Raw genomic sequence first — 21,210 nt, forward strand, 5'->3', positions numbered from 1 at the left:
GAATACAATCCCAGTATCCTCAGCCGTTCCTCATATGTTAGACCTGTCATTCCAGGGATCATCCGTGTGAATCTCCGCTGGACACGTTCCAGTGCCAGTATGTCCTTCCTGAGGTGTGGGGACCAAAACTGGACACAGTACTCCAAATGGGGCCTAACCAGAGCTTTATAAAGTCTTAGTAGTACATCTCTGCTTTTATATTCCAACCCTCTTGAAATAAGAGACAACATTGCATTCGCTTTCTTAATCACGGACTCAACCTGCATGTTTACCTTTAGAGAATCCTCGACTAGCACTCCCAGATCCCTTTGTGCTTTGGCTTTATTAATTTTCTCACCATTTAGAAAGTAGTCTATGCTTTTATTCTTTTTGCCAAAGTGCAAGACCTCACACTTGCTCATGTTAAATTCCATCAGCCATTTCCTGGACCACTCTCCCAACCTGTCTAGATCCTGCTGTAGCCTCCCCACTTCCTCAGTACTACCTGCCTGTCCACCTAACTTCGTATCATCGGCAAACTTCGCTAGAATGCCCCTGGTTCCCTCATCCAAATCATTAATATATAATGCGAACAGCTGTGGCCCCAGCACCGAACCCTGGGGGACACCGCTCGTCACCGGCTGCCATTCTGAAAAAGAACCTTTTATCCCAACTCTCTGCCTTCTGTTAGACAGCCAATCCTCAATCCATCCCAGCAGCTCACCTCGAACACCATGGGCCCTCACCTTGCTCAGCAGCCTCCCGTGTGGCACCTTATCAAAGGCCTTTTGAAAGTCTAGATAGACCACATCTACTGAGTTTCCCTGGTCTAACCTACTTGTTACCTCTTCAAAAAATTCCAACAGGTTTGTCAGGCATGACCTCCCTTTACTAAATCCATGTTGACTTGTTCTAATCAGACTCTGCTCTTCCAAGAATTTAGAAACCTCATCCTTAATGATGGATTCTAGAATTTTACCAACAACCGAGGTTAAGCTGATTGGCCTATAATTTTCCATCTTTTGCCTTGATCCTTTCTTGAACAAGGGGGTTACAACAGCCATCTTCCAATCATCCGGGACCTTTCCTGACTCCAGTGACTCTTGAAAGATCTCAACCAATGCCTCTGCTATTTCCTCAGCCACCTCTCTCAGAACTCTAGGGTGTATCCCATCGGGGCCAGGAGATTTATCAATTTTAAGACTTTTTAACTTTTCTAGCACTATCTCTTTCGTAATGGCAACCATACTCAACTCAGCCCCGTGACACCCTTTAATTTTTGGGATATTACTCATGTCTTCCACTGTGAATACTGACGCAAAGTACTTGTTAAGTTCTCCTGCTATTTCCTTATCTCCCATCACTCGGCTTCCTGCATCAGTTTGAAGTGGCCCAATGTCTACTTTTGCCTGTCGTTTGTTTCTTATGTACTGAAAGAAACTTATACTATTATTTCTAATATTACTGGCTAGCCTACCTTCATATTTGATCCTCTCCTTTCTTATTACACTCTTTGTTATCCTCTGTTTGCTTTTGTATCCTTCCCAATCTTCTGATTTCCCACTGTTCTTAGCCACTTTATAGGATCTCTCTTTTTCTTTAATACATTTCCTGACTTCCTTTGTCAGCCAAGGTTGTCTAATCCCTCCCCGGTTAATCTTTCTTTTCTTGGGAATGAACCTCTGTACAGTGTCCTCAATTATACCTACAAACTCCTGCCATTTTTGCTCTACTGTCTTCCCGGTTAGCCTCTGCTTCCAGTCTGGAGCATTTAACTCTCAAAATCTACCTTCCCTATGGTATCATCCAACTGTGTCCAAACTTCCTTTGAAAGAAAAGAAATATAAAGATGGTTTGCAACTTTGGATGTCAGATTAGAGTTCTTCACAATGGTGGTTAATGGCAATCATCATCAAAAACAATCAAAAACTGTTGAGATGCAAAGATATCATTCCCAGAGAGACCAATACATTTCAAATAGGGATTCGGTTTTCAGTGACTAACTGAAAGGATCATACAACAATATTTCACATCTTAAGACTTTTATTGGAATGAACAAACTGCAAACTACCAAACAGAAATTTCTGGAAAAGCTCAGCAGGTCTGTCAGCATCTGAGAAAGAGGCACTGGACCCGAAATGTTAACATCAATTTCTCTCCAAAGATGCTGCCAGACCTGCTGAGCTTTTCCAACAATTTTTGTTTCTGTTTCTGATTTCCAACAACTGCTGTTTATTTTATTTTTTATAAACTATAAACTACATTGCCATTCAAATTATAGAAAATATTTTGCAATTAACTTTCATAATGTCCAAAAATCTCCAGGGTTACTTCACTCTGTACCTCACATGGACACCTTATTCACCCAGAACAATTCCAAATCTATATTGAGTTCCTCTTCCCTTTTCCAGCCAGATTATTTGCATTCTGAGAATGACCTTTTGTGGTAGCTTTATGGGCAAATTGAACCTATCCCTTAGGTTCGGCCAATACTCCATATTTGTTGAAACTCTTCTGAGCATGGTCTTGAGAACATGAATTCCCACCTTTGGTGAGCAAAGGAGACTTGCTTCCTCTATCTCCCTGCTCTGTTGCTTCCAGATTCATTGCAAAACTATATGATATTTTCAGTGATAAATTCAGAAAACCCTACAACCAATAATGGCTTCCTGTCCCTAATCAGATCAAAACCCCATGGCATCATGCAACACTTGGACCTTGTATTGAGGTAGAAATGCTAATTATATATCCTCTGGACTTTCTAACTCTATCATATTTTGGAATTAAATAGCCTAAAATGTATAAAATTAGAATATGTGAAGTTCTTAACACTTTAGTTGCGACTGTGTATCCACCGCCAGCAATGCTTTGATCGTTGTTATTGTTATTGTGTATTGCATATATTTTTCAGACTGGAACAAAATGGGTCCCCTTTAAGCTCTAATAACTGAGCCACTCATTCAGAACAGAATACACGAGCCATTCATTGCTCTATTTTATCTTAAATTAAGAACACAGTCTTAAACCATAACAATCTTATAAAACCTCACATTTGCAATGATTAGGCAAACAGTAAGATGTGCTGAAAAAAAACTTTCAAGAACAAGGATGTTTAATGGAATGAACAGACAAAGAGAAGCAATTTAATATCGATAAAAGAGAAAGAATATATTTGGAAACATAATACATGTAAGAACATATTCAATAAAAAGACACTGAAGCACATAACAAACCAAAAGAGTAAGTGATTAAGGTTACACAATTCCTTGAAGATAAAATTTTATTTCAATAGCTTGGTGTTCACAGGATGGTGGTGGTCACGCACAACAGCTGCAAGACCAGCTGCAATCCTGCTCTGGCCAGTTAAGAAGCCTGTACCAGATTTTATGATCCTTGGGCAATTAAATTTATTACCTGCAGTTGAGGATTCAAATCTCTTCAGGAAGAGTGTTCTGGTCTTAAGAAGTGCTAATCAATCGGGGGCGAGCAGTCCTTCTGTCCTGTTGCATTATCACAAGAGTAGCCACTGTTAAGATTGCAGCAGATCCATGCTCCACCAAGGAGCCATGGTGTGCAAATACATTTGTGGGAGTCAGTGTAGGCATTCAAGAATATTCCAGTCATTGGGAAGGGATTACTCCCAAGGACAGACTGACCATTTCAGTAGTACCAGTCATCAGAATTGTGGCAGCCCTTCTATTTCTTCATTCCTTCTGGGTTAATTTCTTCCTTTAGATTAGATTAGATTAGATTACTTTACAGTGTGGAAATAGGCAGATTAAACTCCCACATAAATTCCATTACCAAAGCTGCCTCAAAGAGCCACATGTTGTTCCTCTAAAACAACCAATACTTCACAAATCTTAAAAATCTTCAAAACTTGAATATTACTCCCAAATTTAAAAGGGACATTTTCAGCCATGCTCCTGTTAGAAAGTAAGGAAAGGGTGTCACTTTATTACAGATCTCTCCTCTTAGCTTTTAACCAATGTTCATATTTCAATTTTCTTTTCTCACCAGTTATTAATGTCCTGATGCATTGTACATTTGAACTGTTGTCTTTGGATATTAAATCTTGATTTGAAACGGAGATTGCAAAGAATATCTCTTTCCAGCATGCATCATGCCAGAAGACAATTTCACACCTCTTCCAGTCTTTCCACACAAACTCTCAGGCTGGAGTTATTCAGTTTTTACTTCACAATTTTGCTTGGTTTCTTTTTTCCAGTGTTAAGCCACAGCTGTCATCAACTCTTGAACTTGGTCCTTCACCCAGGTTTCACATTTACATAGAACTGAATTTTACAGACCAAGAAGGTCATACATTCCAAACCTGCTGTGCCCTGAGTCATGAAATGTCAGCCTGATTGCTTTAAGGTAATAGAACTGTCAGCTGAATCCTCTGTATAGTTCTGGGGTGTGCAAACAAAACAGCTTGATGTTCCACTCCTGGCTGTTCAGTGACCCGACAAAGAAACCTGAGGAATGTTCTCATTTTGGATTATAAATATTCATAAGCTTACCAGAGGAAGCTAGGACCATTCAAAACTGTGATGGAAACATTTCCTATGGGATTTTCATAAGATGCTAAATGACAACAAAAGCCGGTACTTATTTACTGTCGAACGGTGTCAAGGTTATTTAGAAATGCACCAAGAGAATATCATGGATAGATAGGCCAGATGAACCAAAGGTCTTCTCCAGCCTGAAACTGTTACTCATAATTGGTGATACAAGGGGGACCGTCATGAAATATGGCAAAAATAATCTGCAACAATTAACTATTACACTACCAGGCTATGCTGCTGCCATATCCCCTGTGGATTATTCATTGCTTTCTGCAAAGAAAATGAATATCACATTTATTCGTCTGATTAATATTACATAAGCTGTTGTTAAATGAACTTTTAAATGTTTGAAGTAAATAAACAATTTTACTTCAATATCTCATCTTCTTCAAAAGCTTGTTCTCCCCCTAGAGTATACTTCTACCCCTCAATAGATCTTCGAATGGAATCTGTGGTTTCAAAACTTGTAGTTTTTTTTGTCAGGCCCTAATTTTCAAAGACATTGAAGAGGGGAAACAGAGAAAGTGAACTAACTCTCCAGGTTTCCAAGGCAAAAAAAAAACATGAGAGTGTAAACAAATATTCCAGGGAGACTAAATCTGGTTGAAAAGGTAAAACAGGACACAGATCAATCCAAGCTCAGAAAATATTGATGAGCCCAATAATACAGTACAGACAGACTGAAGAAGATAAAGTCCACATCCCGAAACTGAGAACAGGTTGCTGTAGCTGTTTGGGTTACTTTAAGATAACATTGGTGGATCTACACCATGCATATGAGTTGAGGAGATTCTCTGTATATATGCCAGATTTGGCAAAGACCATGCTGTAGAACATGGGTTGATTGTGTGCTATTGACTGCTGTTTATTGGACCAGCTCTTAGAAGGAGAGAAGTTGAGATTCTTCATGAGGAAGATAGAATCATACAGCATAGAAGCAGGCCTATTGGTCCATTATGTCTATGCTGACCAACAAACACTAAAACTTTAATAATACAATTTAGCTGCACTTGGTCCATAGCCTACTATGCCCTGTTATTTTAAGTGCTCATCCAGATGTTTCTTAAATGTTGCAAGAGCACCTTCCTCCATCATCCTTATGGGCACCGCATTCTATATTTCTACCATGCTCTGGGTGAAAGTTCCTTTTTCTCAGATCTCTTCTAAACCATTTAAACTTATACCCTCTGACCTTCGACATGTTTTCCATGGGAAAAGATTCTCATGATCTACTCTGTCTACGCCTCTCAATCATATCCCCCCTCAGCCTCCTCTGGACAAGGCAAACAATCCCAACCTATTTAGTCTTTCCTCACAAATGGGACTTGACCTGCTGGTGAATCTGTTCTGCTCTCTCTCCAGTGCAATCCACCCTTCTGATTGTATGGTGACCAGAACGACACACAATATTCCATCTATGGCATAACCAATGTTTAATAAAGTTGTAACAAGACTTTGCTGCTTCTATATTCTATGCCCTGGCTAATGAAGGCAAACATCATCTATGCTCTCTTCACCCCCTGTCTACCTGTCTCAACATGAGATCTCCCAAAATGTATCACCTTGCAGTCACCAAGACTAAATCTCATCTGCTATTGCTCTATCTACTTTACCAGTTGATCAACATTAGAGTGTAGCCTAAGACCATCCTCCTCATTAGCAACAACACTACCAATTTTTGTGTCAGTTGCAAATGTACTAATTATACCTTCGACGTTCAAATCTAAGTCTTTAATGTACATAACAAACAGTAAGTGTCCCAATACAGATCCCTGTTCAATGCTGGTCATAGACTTCATATCACATGAACAACCCTCCAACATTGCCCTTTGCCCCCCATTTACAAGCCAAGTTGGCCAACTTGCCTACTGTCCCATGAGTGCTTCCCTTTTTGACCAGCATTCCTGTGGGACCTGACAAAGGCCTTACTGAAGTCCATGTAATCCACATCAATTGCATTACCCTCATGAATGTATTTAGTCATTTTATTAAAAAAAAATCAATTAAATGAGTGAAACACAATCTCCCTCTATCAAATCCATGCTGACGATAGATTATCAATCCCTGCCTTTCTGAGTATTGTTGAATCCTGTCTTTCAGAACTTTCTCCAGTAATTACCTGACCACTGACAGTAGTTTAACTAGACTGCAAGTACCTGGCTTATCCCTGCTGCCCTTCCTAACAGAGGAACCACATTAGCTGTTCTCCAGTCATCTGGCATTTCATTTGTGACCAGTTAAATATCTCTACCAGGACCCCAGCAATCTCCTCCCTTGCTGCCCATAGCAACCTGGGATACACCTCATCATGATCTAGTGATTTATGCTCCTTTATGCCTGCTACAACTTCTAATGTTTTATCCTTATTAATCTTAACATGTTCAAGAACCTTACAATTCCAAAACAAGTCCTCAGCTACAATGTCTTTCTCCTGTGAATATATTCATTTAAGACCTCAAAATGTTCTCTCACTTCATGCACACATTGCCCTTTTGATCTCTCTAATAGGTGCCACTACTTCCCTGGCAATTCTCTAACTCTCGGTTCAGTTATAAAATGCGAGGTGTTTTCCTTGAAGATAGACTGTCTTTGTTCTCCTGACACCTCATTGCCCTCCAAATTTCATTCTTAAGCAAGTCCCACACATACTGTACACTTCTGAATGGCCTCCCCTGTTTCAATGCATATGCTTCTTTCTTTTTCCGAATCAAACTCTTGATATCCCTTGACATTCAAGGTCCTCTGGGCTTGTTGCACTTATTCTTTACTCTTCGAGGAGCACACTAGCCCTGAACTCTCACTGTACAACTTTTAAAATATTCTGACTTTCCAAATGTCCTCTATCAATGCTAATGTACAATGCCAAGCTCCATGAGTTCTTACCTTACATCAGAAGCTTTTGTGCAGCATCTTTGTTGTACTGTCTACAATTCAAAATAAAATTTAAACTGAAAACATTGCAAGTTATAAAAAATTAGAACATTTCACATCTTTAAGATTTGTGCAAAGTAATATTTACACAATCTAAATGGGCGACAGACAAAGCTACCACGTTGCCTGTGTTTGTGGAACAATAACCATCAGTCATGCCTTCTCCTCTGTGATGAGATTAGCATCTCCAGTTACTGGATGCCAAATTGATAGTGACTAAAGAAAACTGACAAACGTTAGGATTCTTGAAGCCAATTACAAAAAAAGCTACAACAAACAAAGTAGCTTTTTAGACCAAGATAAGAAATGGATAGCTAAATTCCAGATCATTCAAAAGATACAGCAGTATCTTCAGAATATTGTTAGCTTAAATTGCAGACAAATTATGGATGACCTCTCCCGAAGCACACACCTGAAAGTCCAAGGACTTCTGGCAATCAAATACAAAACTTTCCAGGTGCCAATAAACTGTTTGTTATCTGGACTGTATTGCCTGAAAGATTCCTGGTACAAGTTAATTTGCACAAATGTGAAGAAATTGATTGCCATATAAACAGAACTTTGATAAGGCATCAAATAAAAGATCAGAGCAAGTGGAGCCAGAACAAAAGAAGCAGAAAGGATAGTAAACCGAATGCAAATACTAAGAGAGGCATTAGAGCTGAACGAAAGTTACAGAAATTGGCAGAAGGTAGAAAAGTAACATTCCACATGGATTGGTGCTAGGATCACAACTGTCCAATCATTTGTATTAATACTTTAGCCTCTGAAGTACAAACTAAAATGTGTGGATGACCAAATATTGGAACAATAGCATTGGGGAAGACTGGGACAACATTTCAAGAAAGCATGAGTCAATTTGAAGAATAGGAATGTAAATGGTGAACTAATTTCATGCAGCTAAGTGTAGGTTGGTGCATATAGATTTGTTTTTGATCTTTCATGGAATTTGGGCCTTAATGGCTATATCAACATTTATTGTCCACCCATAGTTGTTTTGACGAGGTGGTGGTGGGCTGTATGGTTAGATTACTGTAGTCCCTAGCACATAGGCATGCCCAGAGTATGATTACGGATGGAGTTCCAGGATTTTGATTCAGCCACAGTGAAGAAACAGTGACATAGTTCCTTATCTGAATAGTATTTTGCTTTCCAAAAAAAATCCTGTAGACTGTGGTGCTCACTTACATCTGCTGCACGTGTCCTTCTGTTTGGTTGAGATCAGATGTTTGGTAGGTGCTGCTAACAAGACTTGAGGAATTTTGATGCATTTTGCTGAAGATACATACTATTTTCACTGTGTATTGGTGATAGAGAAATTGTGCATTGAAATTGAAGGATAGAGAATAAATCATTCTTTGTCCTGAATAATGTTGATTCATTGAGTACTGTTGAAACTGTATTCATTCAGGCAATTGGAGAGGACAATAATACACTCCTGTCTTGTGCTTTGTCGATTTTTTAAAAACTCATTCATTGGAGATAGGAATCCTGGCTTGGCCAGCATATATTGCTTTCAGTAGACAGGCTTTGGAAAAATGGAGGTAACTTACTGTTGCAGATTTCCTAGCCTCTGGTGTGTTCTTCTGGTAGTAGGATTTTTATGGTTAATCTGTTTTTCAGCTTCTGGTCAGTTGGAACCCAAAAATATTGATATTGGGAGATTCAAAGAGAGATGTGACATTGAAAGTCAAGGCAAGGTAGATTTTGTGGAGGCAGCCATTGGCACTTTTGTTGCACCCATGTAACATGTTTATTATCAGCCCAACCCTAAATGTTATCTGGAGCTTGCTGCATATGGATGTGATTGACTTGAGCTTTTGAGGAATAATGAATGGTGCTGAACATGATGCAATTGCCAGTGAATATCTTATAATGAAGGGAAGATCACTGATGAAGCAGATCTTGTAAAAACATCTGATAGTTGGTGCAGCCTGCTTGACAGGTCTGGCACTTCCCAGACCATATTTACCCCTCTTCAGGATGCCCAGCCATCGGTGGGGCTTACCCTGAAGTTGCAGCTTCATTGCTAACCACTGTGAGCAGTGGCAGTCCTCAGGCTGCTGAGCAGCAAGCACTTTGACTGGGCCAGCAGCACTTGAGGACAGGCACACATCTTAAAAGGAACTGCAGCACAGTGAGAGGTCATTCAGTTTGCCACTGCCTGAATTCCAGGCCTGGATTCCCCTCCACTGGCTGAAGGAGATTAACTCCCCTTTCCATCCCAGTGGCAAGACTCCAGTGACTATAAAAGACTGCATATAATCACAGGTACAAAGGGATTTTAAGATACAGAATCACAATCCACAACAAGTAGATTAACAAAACAAGAATTATGCAATCAAAATAAAGGGTTTAGTTTCTTGACCAATATGATTCAAGAGCACATCAGTCAAATTAAGTTTCTATTGAACTTAAGTTATACTACATTTGGGGTATTGAGCACAGTTCTGATCTCCACACCAGTTATGGAAAAAGATTTACAAGGGTAATTTCAGAAGTGAGAATGGCTGACCAGTATGGAGACTCTTACTAGAACAAAAAACTATTGAGAAATCATCTCACTGCACTTTTTAAAAAAAGTGAAGGTGATTCACAGTGTACATGTAATGGAATCTAAATCTTAGGATATAAACGAGTCATTAATAAGTCCAATGAATAATTTAAGAGAAAGATATTCTCTTAGAGTGGTGAGAAATTGAACGACCTATCAAAAATAGCATTGGTATAAACATGGCAGAGCACTAAGAAAAAGGGAGGAGAAAAGGAAAAAATTAAGTTGGTAAGAGAGAAACTTGATGATAGCCCAAGGTAACTAAGCTTAATATACACTTGTATGGACTGAAAATGAGTTCTACTGAGCTGGATGGTTCTGTGCCCTCAGATTGAATACAACCCAATTTGAAAAGGAAAGTTGCAAGGCATTTAGTTAGAGGAATCTAAATAAGTCTTCCAAAAATCTCTCATATTCATGATAGGCCAAATGTCGCCTATGATTTTGGATTACTTTACAATTCAACAAACACATAGGATTCCATAAAATGATGCTCCATATGACATAATATATTATTATTATTCGTTTTCAAACAACTTCTTTCGGATAGGTTGATCATAGGAAGTGGTCATTCTTCGCAATGCTAGTGTTTATTATTCAGCTCGAATCACCCACGGAGCAGTTAAGGATTGCTTTTGTACATTGCTGTGAATCTGGAGTCACATGTAGGGTGAACCAAGTAATGATAGCAAATTCCCTTCTCTAAAAGGACCAAGTGAGACAAATGTAGTTTCACAAAAATCAACAATAGTTTCTTGGTCATCATAAGGCTAGCTTTTGTTTTATTGAAATCAAATACTAATATTTGCACCAATATTCCCAAAACTATTACCTGAGTTTCTGAATTACTAATGCAGTGATATTACCATTATGCATTGCCATTCCAACATAAAGTGATCGATGGGGTGAAATTTTAATGGCAAAGATTTTATGTGCTCTTTTTCCACCCAAAAATATATCAGACAACTATGGCATGATGCTTCAAGGAATAACATGATATTAATTTAACAGTTTTCTGGTAACTGAATGCTTTCCACGTTTCATCTGTCTTAATTTTGAATTATTGTTCATGAGTCCCAGAACAACAGCAAGGATCAGCACTGATTGAAAATTTCAGCAAAAGCATGAAGTATGTAAAATGTAGCAAATACACTGCATTTAATATCTGAGAAATTTCAGCAAAAGTTCTATTTCTGGAAATTATCTTCATGCAAAATGCTAAGATAATTTACAATCTATTCCAAACAATTTTATGGAGAAAGGGAGATACAGAAATTGTGACAAATAGTTTAATTTGAAATGAATGCACATATACTTATGTTCAGTTCTCTGGCAACACATCTTCACTATATCGTAATTAAAGTACAGTTAAAACTTGGCACTTTTGCAAAAGGAAAATGCAACTGTTGTGTGTCTGGAATTGTCAGACTTGATTGCACCTGTCATCTGAATGTACAGACAAGGAAAACTGGGAGCACATGTATTTGAAATTAAATCACTTCAAAACATGAAGCATTGTACATAACCTCTTTATGATGCTCATTTATAGTTGCTTGCTTCACTGTTTATCATTAATCTCTATCATAACAGGACCTCCATGCAGAAAGCAATGCCAGGTTACTGTGAGGCAAAATGATATGAAGTGAGTTTACTTCAAAGCAGAAACTCTCAGTGCCAGTCAGAGCACCAAATGAAAAAATACTGAATGAAGGCTGAGGGGCTTCAAACAATAGAAGTGAAGGAGATAATATTAAATATAAAGAAGTTTCTCACTAAAATAAATAAAAATCCACAAACACTTTTAATTTTTTTGCTCCTTTGAAAATGAGAAAAAAGTCACACTGTAAAGCATCGTCAATATTTTTAAATCAACCTACCCAGATATATTGTGCCATATGTTTTGTTTCCATATCTGGGAAGCCGACGGAACAAGGTACTAACTCAGATGATTGGTCATCATTAGACTGAATGGCGGAGCAGGCTCGAAGGGCTAAATGGTCCATTCGAGCTCCTGTATTTCACGTATGTTACCCTGTTTCCATGCAAGTACACATCTACATTTCCATGCAAGCACGCTTCCATGCAAATACATATGTACATTTCCATGCACCTCTGGAACAGGTTGGACTTGAGCCCAGGTTTTCTGACTCAGCAGTAGAGATACTATTAATATGCCACGAGAGCCTGATGCGAAACCACGGTCCACTTGTTTTGTCACTTTACCAAGTTGCATTTTTCAGATGGACAATGGGCATCGCAGCAATGCAACAGCACTTGGACATGTTTTGGGCCTAACGTTTTTCCTTTCTTCTTGACAAGGACAAGTGTAATTTAACATATATTCTAAAAAAAAATTACAACCTTGTATTTCAATATAGTTACACACTTTCTGGGGCTTAATGAGATTTGGAAAAGTGATGGGATAAAGCAAGATTTATAAAATGTTTTTCATTGCATTGTGAACCTTAAAGGTCTTTACAGTAAAAAAAAATAAAATCTGAACTACAAATTAGTCACAAAATGCTGCATTAAAATTGATTCAGTAGCCTTGCACCAATAGTAATACAATAATAACCAGATTGTTTTATTTGCTATAATGCCGCATTTAAGTATGTTGCTGTGCAATCTTAGTGGAAATTATTACCACACTTCATTTCTACAAACAATTCTCAGCTGTCTTTAAACAATTCTTGATAAGCTTCATAATTACAAGCTTTTCATTACAATTATAGTTTGCAAAGGCAGTTCTTACCCCACTCCTCTCAGGTAGAGGTGGCAAATTGCTTATCGAAAGGCAAAGCAGTTCTGTATTAGTGTGGTACTCTGGGCTCTTCACTGTAATGAAAGAACAAAAAGACGTATTTTACTAAAAAAAATAGAAATATAGATTATAAGTTGTCTCTTGTTTAATTTTTACATTTTATTAGAGAATGTGGTTTGAAGGTCATTTACGAGTCTCAGCAATGCAGGTACTTCCTCTGATGCCTCAGGAGAGTTCATCCTTTTTAAAAATATTTATCTTTTCTTCCTTTTGCTCGATCACTAGAGGGCTCTGTGGCAATAAGCTGGCAGTGAACAACTTTAGTCATCAGAAAATGCCTCAGAGCACAAGAAATGAGAACTGATTGCCAGATGCTGCGACAAGATCTTGTGCTTTTCTGACAACAAATGACAGATCAAGCTTGCCAAAGTCAATGCCAAAACTGATATTACAGAATAAAAATTGAACTAGTATATTACCAAATTACAATCATTTCAGTTCAAAGACCATGCACATTTCCTGTGTTTTTAATCTTGATAAATCATACTTCAGCTTAGAAACATTGATGCCCAGTGTTATTCTACAATTGGACTGGCTGATCCTCTAATCTTAGCTGTTGTGGTAACTGCCCCCAAGCATATGTACTGTTTAACAGCAATGTCACAGGCCAAACACTCAATTAGTCATCTACAATTTCAAGTGAAAAATTGTTGAAAGGAGAAGGCCACATCATTTGGGGAACATTGTTAACTTTTTTTCTCACCTTGCACTTATAAAGAAGTTAATTTAGATTTAAACTCACCACCTTTTTCCACATCTCATTCTACAATATCTGTTTGCCTGTGAATAAGACACTTGCCATTTTGGTGGTTGCTTGTGTCAACAGAATGGGATTGATGGAAACATGGCTGAGGGGTGATGAAACCCGACTGCTAAATTAAACCTCCTCCACTTTCTACGTCCCTCCCCAACTATGAGAGTAACTATGTGTCTGTATCACCAAATCACATCTTAGCCTATCTCATCATGTTCTACTTCTTTCTCTGCTTATTTAGAACTCTCAACTTCATTGCTCACCCAAGAACCAAGAAAATTTTCTCATTGAATAACTTCATTTCCTTCCTTCTGCACTAAGGAAGATCTTATCCCAGTTATCTTTACCTCCAATTAAATTCTTTATCCTCTCTTACCACTGAGTTCACTGCCTTCTAATCGTTGGTTTGCAAATCTAATGCAGAACCAGAGCACTTTCATCTCTTCAGTTCTGCACACAAGAAACTTGGCTGGTACTTAAATGCTACCAAAAAAAAACACATGTAGCAACTCTCACCTGGTCAACCAAATACTATATCCTCAAATTGACCTTATACCTCCATGTAAACCCTTACTACTCACCCACCACCATGGTCCCTTATATCCCCCATTCCAATTTAATAACAATTCATTCCAACCCACACTCTGGCCTTACATTATCCACAAGGAACTTACCATTATCCGTAATGGGCAAAACTCAGAAGCCATTTTGAAATGAAATAAACAGGTGTGAATATCAATTACAGCCATTTCTTTAAGAAAAATAAACACTCTTATTCAAGACACGAGGCCTTCCAAAACATTTACAATGTCTCAATTACTTAGTCATTTATAAAAACAAACATACCATATTCATAACATCATGTTAAAGACAACTCATCCTTTAATAACCTCAGACCTCTTAATCTGCAAAGTTAGCATCTCCTGAGATTACGAAAGGTTGTGAAGAACAGCCAAGTATTAAAAGTGGCATAATGATTACCCTTGGAGTAATGTCAACAAAAATTTCATTGGAATTGCTGAAATAGATTCTTATTACCTCTCAATGACATTGACAGGCTTTGTAGTTGTTTTCAAAAGCCCAAGAGATTTAAATAATTCCATATCATGATAGATCCACAGACTTTATCTGCTGTTCAACATTATTTCCAAATCCTTTATCAATTCCTCATAAAGTCACTGTGATTAAGGCCCTTGCTTCAGTGAAATTGGGGTCTGTTGAAACACAGCACAACTTCAAATGATGGTTTCTTACCTGTGTGAATTACAACTTATCTCTCTTCCCTACCCACAAAAGTAACCGGTTGGAAATGGGGTCAGGACCTCTTGTTCAGTGTCCTAACCACTACTTTAGAAGCTCTCTGTGACTGTGCATAAATTCTGGCTGAAGTCAGTGGCTGTGGCTTGTACACAGCAAGCATCCACAAACAGAAGAATGATGATGACCTGATGAGAAATCTGTGCTGTGCTATTTGATGGACAAGTAATGAAAAGAAACAGATGAATCAAGATCCATTCTTATTTGAAACAGTGCTGTGAAAATTTGTTGTCCATTCCAAAAGGTCAGAAATGGTTTGATTAGGCCATGCAGCAGAAATGAAAAATACCTTCAGACTGCGCCGAGATGTCAGCTTTCATTTTGAGCTCAGGTCCTGAAATCAACAACCTTCTGACTCAGAAACATGAGCACTACCAAATGAGCACAGCTGATATCTAAAATGTTATTGGGCCCTAGTTGTCTGTCATAACTGTTCAATATTCTCAGCTTACGTTGGAATTCAAAGACAAAATAAAAAAAAAACACAGAAGATATCTTTGATAAAGTCAGTTCCACCTTTTCCACCCTCACCTCAAATGAGCGGGACAAGACTTCTCTGTAAATTTGACTTATATAATCTCAGAACTGTCTTTGCCACATTCTTCCCTTCCCCTACTGCAGCAGGTCAGACTTACTGTGAAGGTCCCCAGTGATGAAATTATACTGTTTTATGGTTTCTTTTTTTTTTATCTCCTTTCATGTCCTCTCTTGAGCTTCTCATCTATGAGACCCAACACCTGTTGTCTTGACCTTATTTCCACTCATCAACTGACTATCTACCTAACTTTCCTTCCAGGCTCCCATGTTGTCTGTTATTGTTCATGATTTCCTCTTTTCAGGTGCTGACCCTCTCCTGAATAAGCCAATCTTGAAACCCACATCTTTGCAATCATTTTACAACCTGTTGTTGCTTTCCAAAGTCTTGCCTGATATCACCAAATCTGCCCCTCACTAATTCAGAGCTCAAGTTTTGGATCGGTCTATTCACAATCCCCCACATCTGCCCAACATTACCCACTTCCTACATGACAGCTGTGATACTTGTCATACAATAACAATATGTTCCTGTGACAAAGCTAAAATGTAAAGCTTCATCCATTATGATTTATCTGCAGCCTTTGACAAAGCAGACCACGACACTGTTCTCCAATGCCACTCAAACATTAACTACAAGGGGCCTTAATCACAGTGACTTTATGAGGAATTGATAAAGGATTTGGAAATAATGTTGAACAGCAGATAAAGTCTGTGGATCTATCATGATATGGAATTATTTAAATCTCTTGGGCTTTTGAAAACAACTACAAAGCCTGTCAATGTCATTGAGAGGTAATAAGAATCTATTCCAGCAATTCCAATGAAATTTTTGTTGACATTACTCCAAGGGTAATCATTATGCCACTTTTAATACTTGGCTGTTCTTCACAACCTTTCGTAATCTCAGGAGATGCTAACTTTGCAGATTAAGAGGTCTGAGGTTATTAAAGGATGAGTTGTCTTTAATATGATGTTATGAATATGGTATGTTTGTTTTTATAAATGACTAAGTAATTGAGACATTGTAAATGTTTTGGAAGGCCTCGTGTCTTGAATAAGAGTGTTTATTTTTCTTAAAGAAATGGCTGTAATTGATATTCACACCTGTTTATTTCATTTCAAAATGGCTTCTGAGTTTTGCCCATTACGGATAATGGTAAGTTCCATTATCTGTTTATATTGTGGAGGTGCTAGTGCTGGACTGGGGTGGACAAAGTTAAAAATCACACGGCACCAGGTTATAGTCCAACAGCCTTATTTGAAAGTACAACCTTTCAGAGCACTGCTCCTTCATCAGGTAGCTGGAGCAGTAGGATCATAGGATACAGAATTTATAGCAAACTATCATTGTGTAATACACTGATGTGATATATTGAACAAACCTAGATTGCTATTAAGTTTTTCATTTTGTAGAATGGGTTCCAGGTTTTGATTCATTATGATGTAAATCCCAGAACTTCTTTCAAGTGACATTCCCGAGATAATGTATGATCTTGTCCAAAATATGGCATCAGTGTATGACACTATGATCTTTTGCTATAGATCCTGTTTCTGATGATCCTACTGCACTAGCTATCTAATGAAGGAGCAGCGCTCTGAAATCTTGTACTTCCAAATAAACCTGTTGAACTATAACCTGGTGTCGTGTGGTTTTTAACATTATCTATTAAAGCATAGATCGGAGTAATATCTGTTTCAATGGCTGTTCTTCCCAATCCCATCTACCTCTCACATTGCCCAGGAAATGAATCTTTGATTTCTCATCTATCTGTCACTTAAATGTTTTGTCTTGGTGATATCAACCAAAAAAACATACCAGTTATTTTCATATCTACACGGATGACTTTCAGCTCCAACTCACCATCAACTCTTTTGGTCCCATAGCTGTTTTCAAATAATCAGACTGTTTTTTAGAAGCCCTATACTCAGTAGGTATAGAGAAAGTGCTTGTAGATGTTCTCTTGTCTACTTCAAAGTTGGCAAGACTGAAACTAATGTATTTGATTGTTTTCACAAACACCTTTTTCTAGTCACAAACTCTATCCCTTTCCCTGGAAATTAATTTGGCTAAACCTGACTGTTTTTAACTGTGACACAATATTTGATCCTGAAGTGAGTGTCTAACCACATATCCATACCATGATCAAGTCTGTGTAAACCCACTTTTGTAACATATCCTCAACTTTACCCATCCTGAAGCCCATCTGCTGCTGAAATCTTCACCATTGTGTATTCTTGTTTGGTGAGCCTTGCACATGTTATCCTCTGTGAAGTCAAGTAATCAAAAACTCTGGTGCTCACATCATTAATCACTAAGCACCGCTAACTAATCACCCAATACTTACTGACCTGCATTGCCTTCTGCTGATGCAAAATCTCTATTCTAAGGCATACAACTTAATTTCAAATTCTGTGATCTTGCCACTCCTTATGTTTGGTATTTTCAATCCTGAATTTCAGGGCCTCCTGAATTTTAATCACTTCAACTATGGTAAATGTTCCTTCAAAATGTCAAGGACTAAACTGTGGAATTTCCTGATTTAACATCTCTGCCTCTCTCTTCACCTTCAAATCACTACTTACCATCATCCTTTTTGATCAAGCTTCCTGTCTTCGACCTTATTAACTCATGTGGCTCAGTGTTACATTTCACATAATATGCAAGCATATAAGTCAGTATCAAGAGTAAGCAATTTGGCTCCTCCATCCAATATGATCATAGCTGATCTGATTGTAACCTCAAATTCACATTCCTGACTAACCTTGATAATCTTCCAACTCCTTGCTACATCATCTATCTAGCTCTGACTTCAAAATGTTCAAGAACTTTGCTTTTACTAACTTTTCAGGAAGAAAATTTCAAAGACAGAAGTGCCTCACTGAAAGAGAAAAAAAAAGCCTTATCTCTGTTTTAAATGGGCAACCCCTGAATTTTAAAGAGTAACCACCTAGTTCTATCTGCATGTGAGGAAACATCCCCTTTACAACTACGCTGTCAAGATCACTCATGATGTTATTTCAATTGTGTTGCACCTTACTCTTAACTCCAGTGGATGCAAACTTTGCCCATTCAACCTTTCCTCAGAATGCAACCCATCCATTCCAGGCATTAATCTGATAAATTTTCTCTGAACTGCGACAATGCTTTTACATCAATCTTTAAGTAAGGTGACCAATATTGTGCGCAACACTCCTATTGCATTTTCACCAGTTTCCTGTATAAGTGAAGCATAGTCTCCTTAATTGTTGTGTTCAATTCCTCACATATCCTTTCTGAATGACTTGCTGTACCTGCATATTAACCTTTTGTGATTCATGCACAAGGACACTCAGATCCTTTTATATCTTAGAGCTTTGTTGGCTCTGACCATTTAGATAATATGCTTCTTTTTCATTCTTGCTTGCAAAATGGGCAATTTCACATTTCTCCACATTATACTCAATTTCTCACATCTTTGCCCACTCACTTATCCCTATCAGTACTTTTTAATGACCAGTGTCTGTGAAGTGTTTTAGGACAATTTATCGTAAAAGTGCAACGTAAATACAAATTAATGTTGAATTAATTTGAAATAGATTTCTAACACCTATCAAACCAATCTTTCGTGCTGCATATAAGGCTGAACTAAAGGTTTAAAACAAAAAACCAAAACTGCATTTTTTTTGCATACAAATCTAAGGAAAATAAAACATTTACAATTTCTTCGAATTTGGAAAACTGAATAAAAAAACAGGAACAGGAATAGGCTATTCAGCCCCTCCAAACAATTATGCAATTAAATAATTAACAGCTCCATTATATCTAATATTTTCATTCTCCATCCTTATCTAATCCTTAACATTTTTAATAAAGAATAATTTATCGATTGAGTCGGTGCATCACATACTCCTCAATTTTGAATGCTGACAGTCAGTATTTCCCATTACAGTGTTGTTAGCACTATGTCAAAAAGGAATACTTCTTGTTGCTCTTCAAATCCTGCCTCTTAAAATTCCACAACACCTTTGTGTGGATAGATAAAATATGAGTTCTGTGCAAGCTTGTCATCACCACCTAGTGGCAGACTGATAAGAAATTGATTAATTTTTATATTAGTGCAAGGTTATCATTTTATGTTCTTCCATCATCTCAGCAATCTACCAACATAAGACATTTTTCAAGATAATGAGACAATTATTTTAATTTCCAGAAATATAAATAATTTATTCAATTGTTTCCTTTGTGCAACCTTATCCTTGAATGAATATTTTAATCAGTAAATTCAAAAATTGAGAGTATTTTCAGATTTAAAAATTTTCAGTTCTGTGTGTCTTATCTGCTTTAAATGGCTTTGAGAATAATAATGGCTACATAGAGTGATAACTAAACATAATTTAAAGAAATAACATTGTAGAAATCAGATGCTCCCTGCACCACATTGTTATAGGATTGACCTTGCTGTGTAACAAACAGAATTAGAATGAATAATGCCTGATTAAAAACATACCTTGTCGGTATACTATATAATAGCTTGTAATGTCTCGTATCTAATGTCTAATATGGCCTGTAGTGCTCAAGAGGGCATTAAAAATATTAATTGCAATGGTCTTCAAATAAGTACAGAACTTAATCTTATGCTTTTCAACCCTGACTTTCATTAATTCGTACATTAATGAAAATAACTGTCGGATGAATCAGTAATGGCATCTTTGGTTCAAGTCAGAAGTCTTTGGGTTCAATCCCCAATTCACAGCTGACTTATTCTGCTGTAGAACTGAAGTTATTTTTCCAACAACTATTTGCAGGTTAGTTATGTGCCATGATCAATTAAGTGAGGTATTACTAATGTATTCTGTTTCTCTGTGGTCATTATAGGACACTGGTGTCACAGCATGTTGGGCTTTATGCTCAATCTTGACGAGATTGAGCAGAAGGCTTCAGGGCCAACGTGAACTCAATGCTTGAAGAAACCCTACTTTTATGGCTTGTCGTTCAGATAGAATCATAGAGTCATAGAGATGTACAGCATGGAAACAGACCCTTCGGTCCAACCTGTCCATGCCAACCAGATATCCCAACCCAATCTAGGCCCACTGCCAGTACCCAGCCGATATCTCTCCAAACACTTCCTATTCATATACGCATCCAAATGTCTTTTAAATGTTGCAATTGTACCAGCCTCCACCACTTCCTCTGGCAGCTCATTCCAAACACGTACCACCCTCTCTGTGAAAAGGTTGCCCCTTCGGTCTCTTTTATATCTTTCCCCTCTCACCCTAAACCTATGCCCTCTAGTTCTGGACTCCCCAACCCCAGGGAAAAGACTTTGTCTATTTATCCTATCCATATCCCACATAATTTTGTAAACCTCTAAAAGGTCACCCCTCAGCCTCCGACACTCCAGGGAAAACAGCCCCAGCCTGTTCAGCCTCACCTTACAGCTCATATCCTCCAACCCTGGCAACATCCTTGTAAATCTTTTCTGAACCCTTTCAAGTTTCACAACATCTTTCCAACAGGAAAGAGACCAGAATTGCACACAATATTCCAACAGTGGCCTAACTAATGTCCTTACAGTCGCAACATGACCTCCTAACTCCTATACTCAATACTATGACCAATAAAAGAAAGCATACCAAATGCCTTCTTCACTATCCTATCTACCTGCTACTCCACTTTCAAGGAGCTATGAACCTGCACTCCAAGGTCTCTTTGCTCAGCAACACTCCCTCAGACCTTGCCATTAAGTGTATAAGGCCTACTAAGATT

The 21,210-nt window shown here is 38.0% G+C and overlaps 1 protein-coding gene across 9 annotated transcripts in view; it reads right to left on the reverse strand.

The window, feature by feature from the left end:
* Positions 1 to 21,210, reverse strand: part of LOC122559093 (contactin-4-like) — a 2,514,776-nt gene that overhangs the window by 1,813,064 nt on the left and 680,502 nt on the right. For all 9 annotated transcript variants that reach the window (XM_087994461.1, XM_087994471.1, XM_087994472.1 and 6 more), the window contains one exon: positions 12,785 to 12,867. The gene's annotated coding sequence lies outside the window, so the exon portion shown is untranslated. The remainder of the gene's footprint in view (positions 1 to 12,784; positions 12,868 to 21,210) is intronic.

This window comes from Chiloscyllium plagiosum, unplaced genomic scaffold (assembly GCF_037043375.1).
Source record: "Chiloscyllium plagiosum isolate Xiang-an unplaced genomic scaffold, Cpla_swu_hap1 HiC_scaffold_14, whole genome shotgun sequence".
NCBI classification, from domain to species: domain Eukaryota; kingdom Metazoa; phylum Chordata; class Chondrichthyes; order Orectolobiformes; family Hemiscylliidae; genus Chiloscyllium; species Chiloscyllium plagiosum.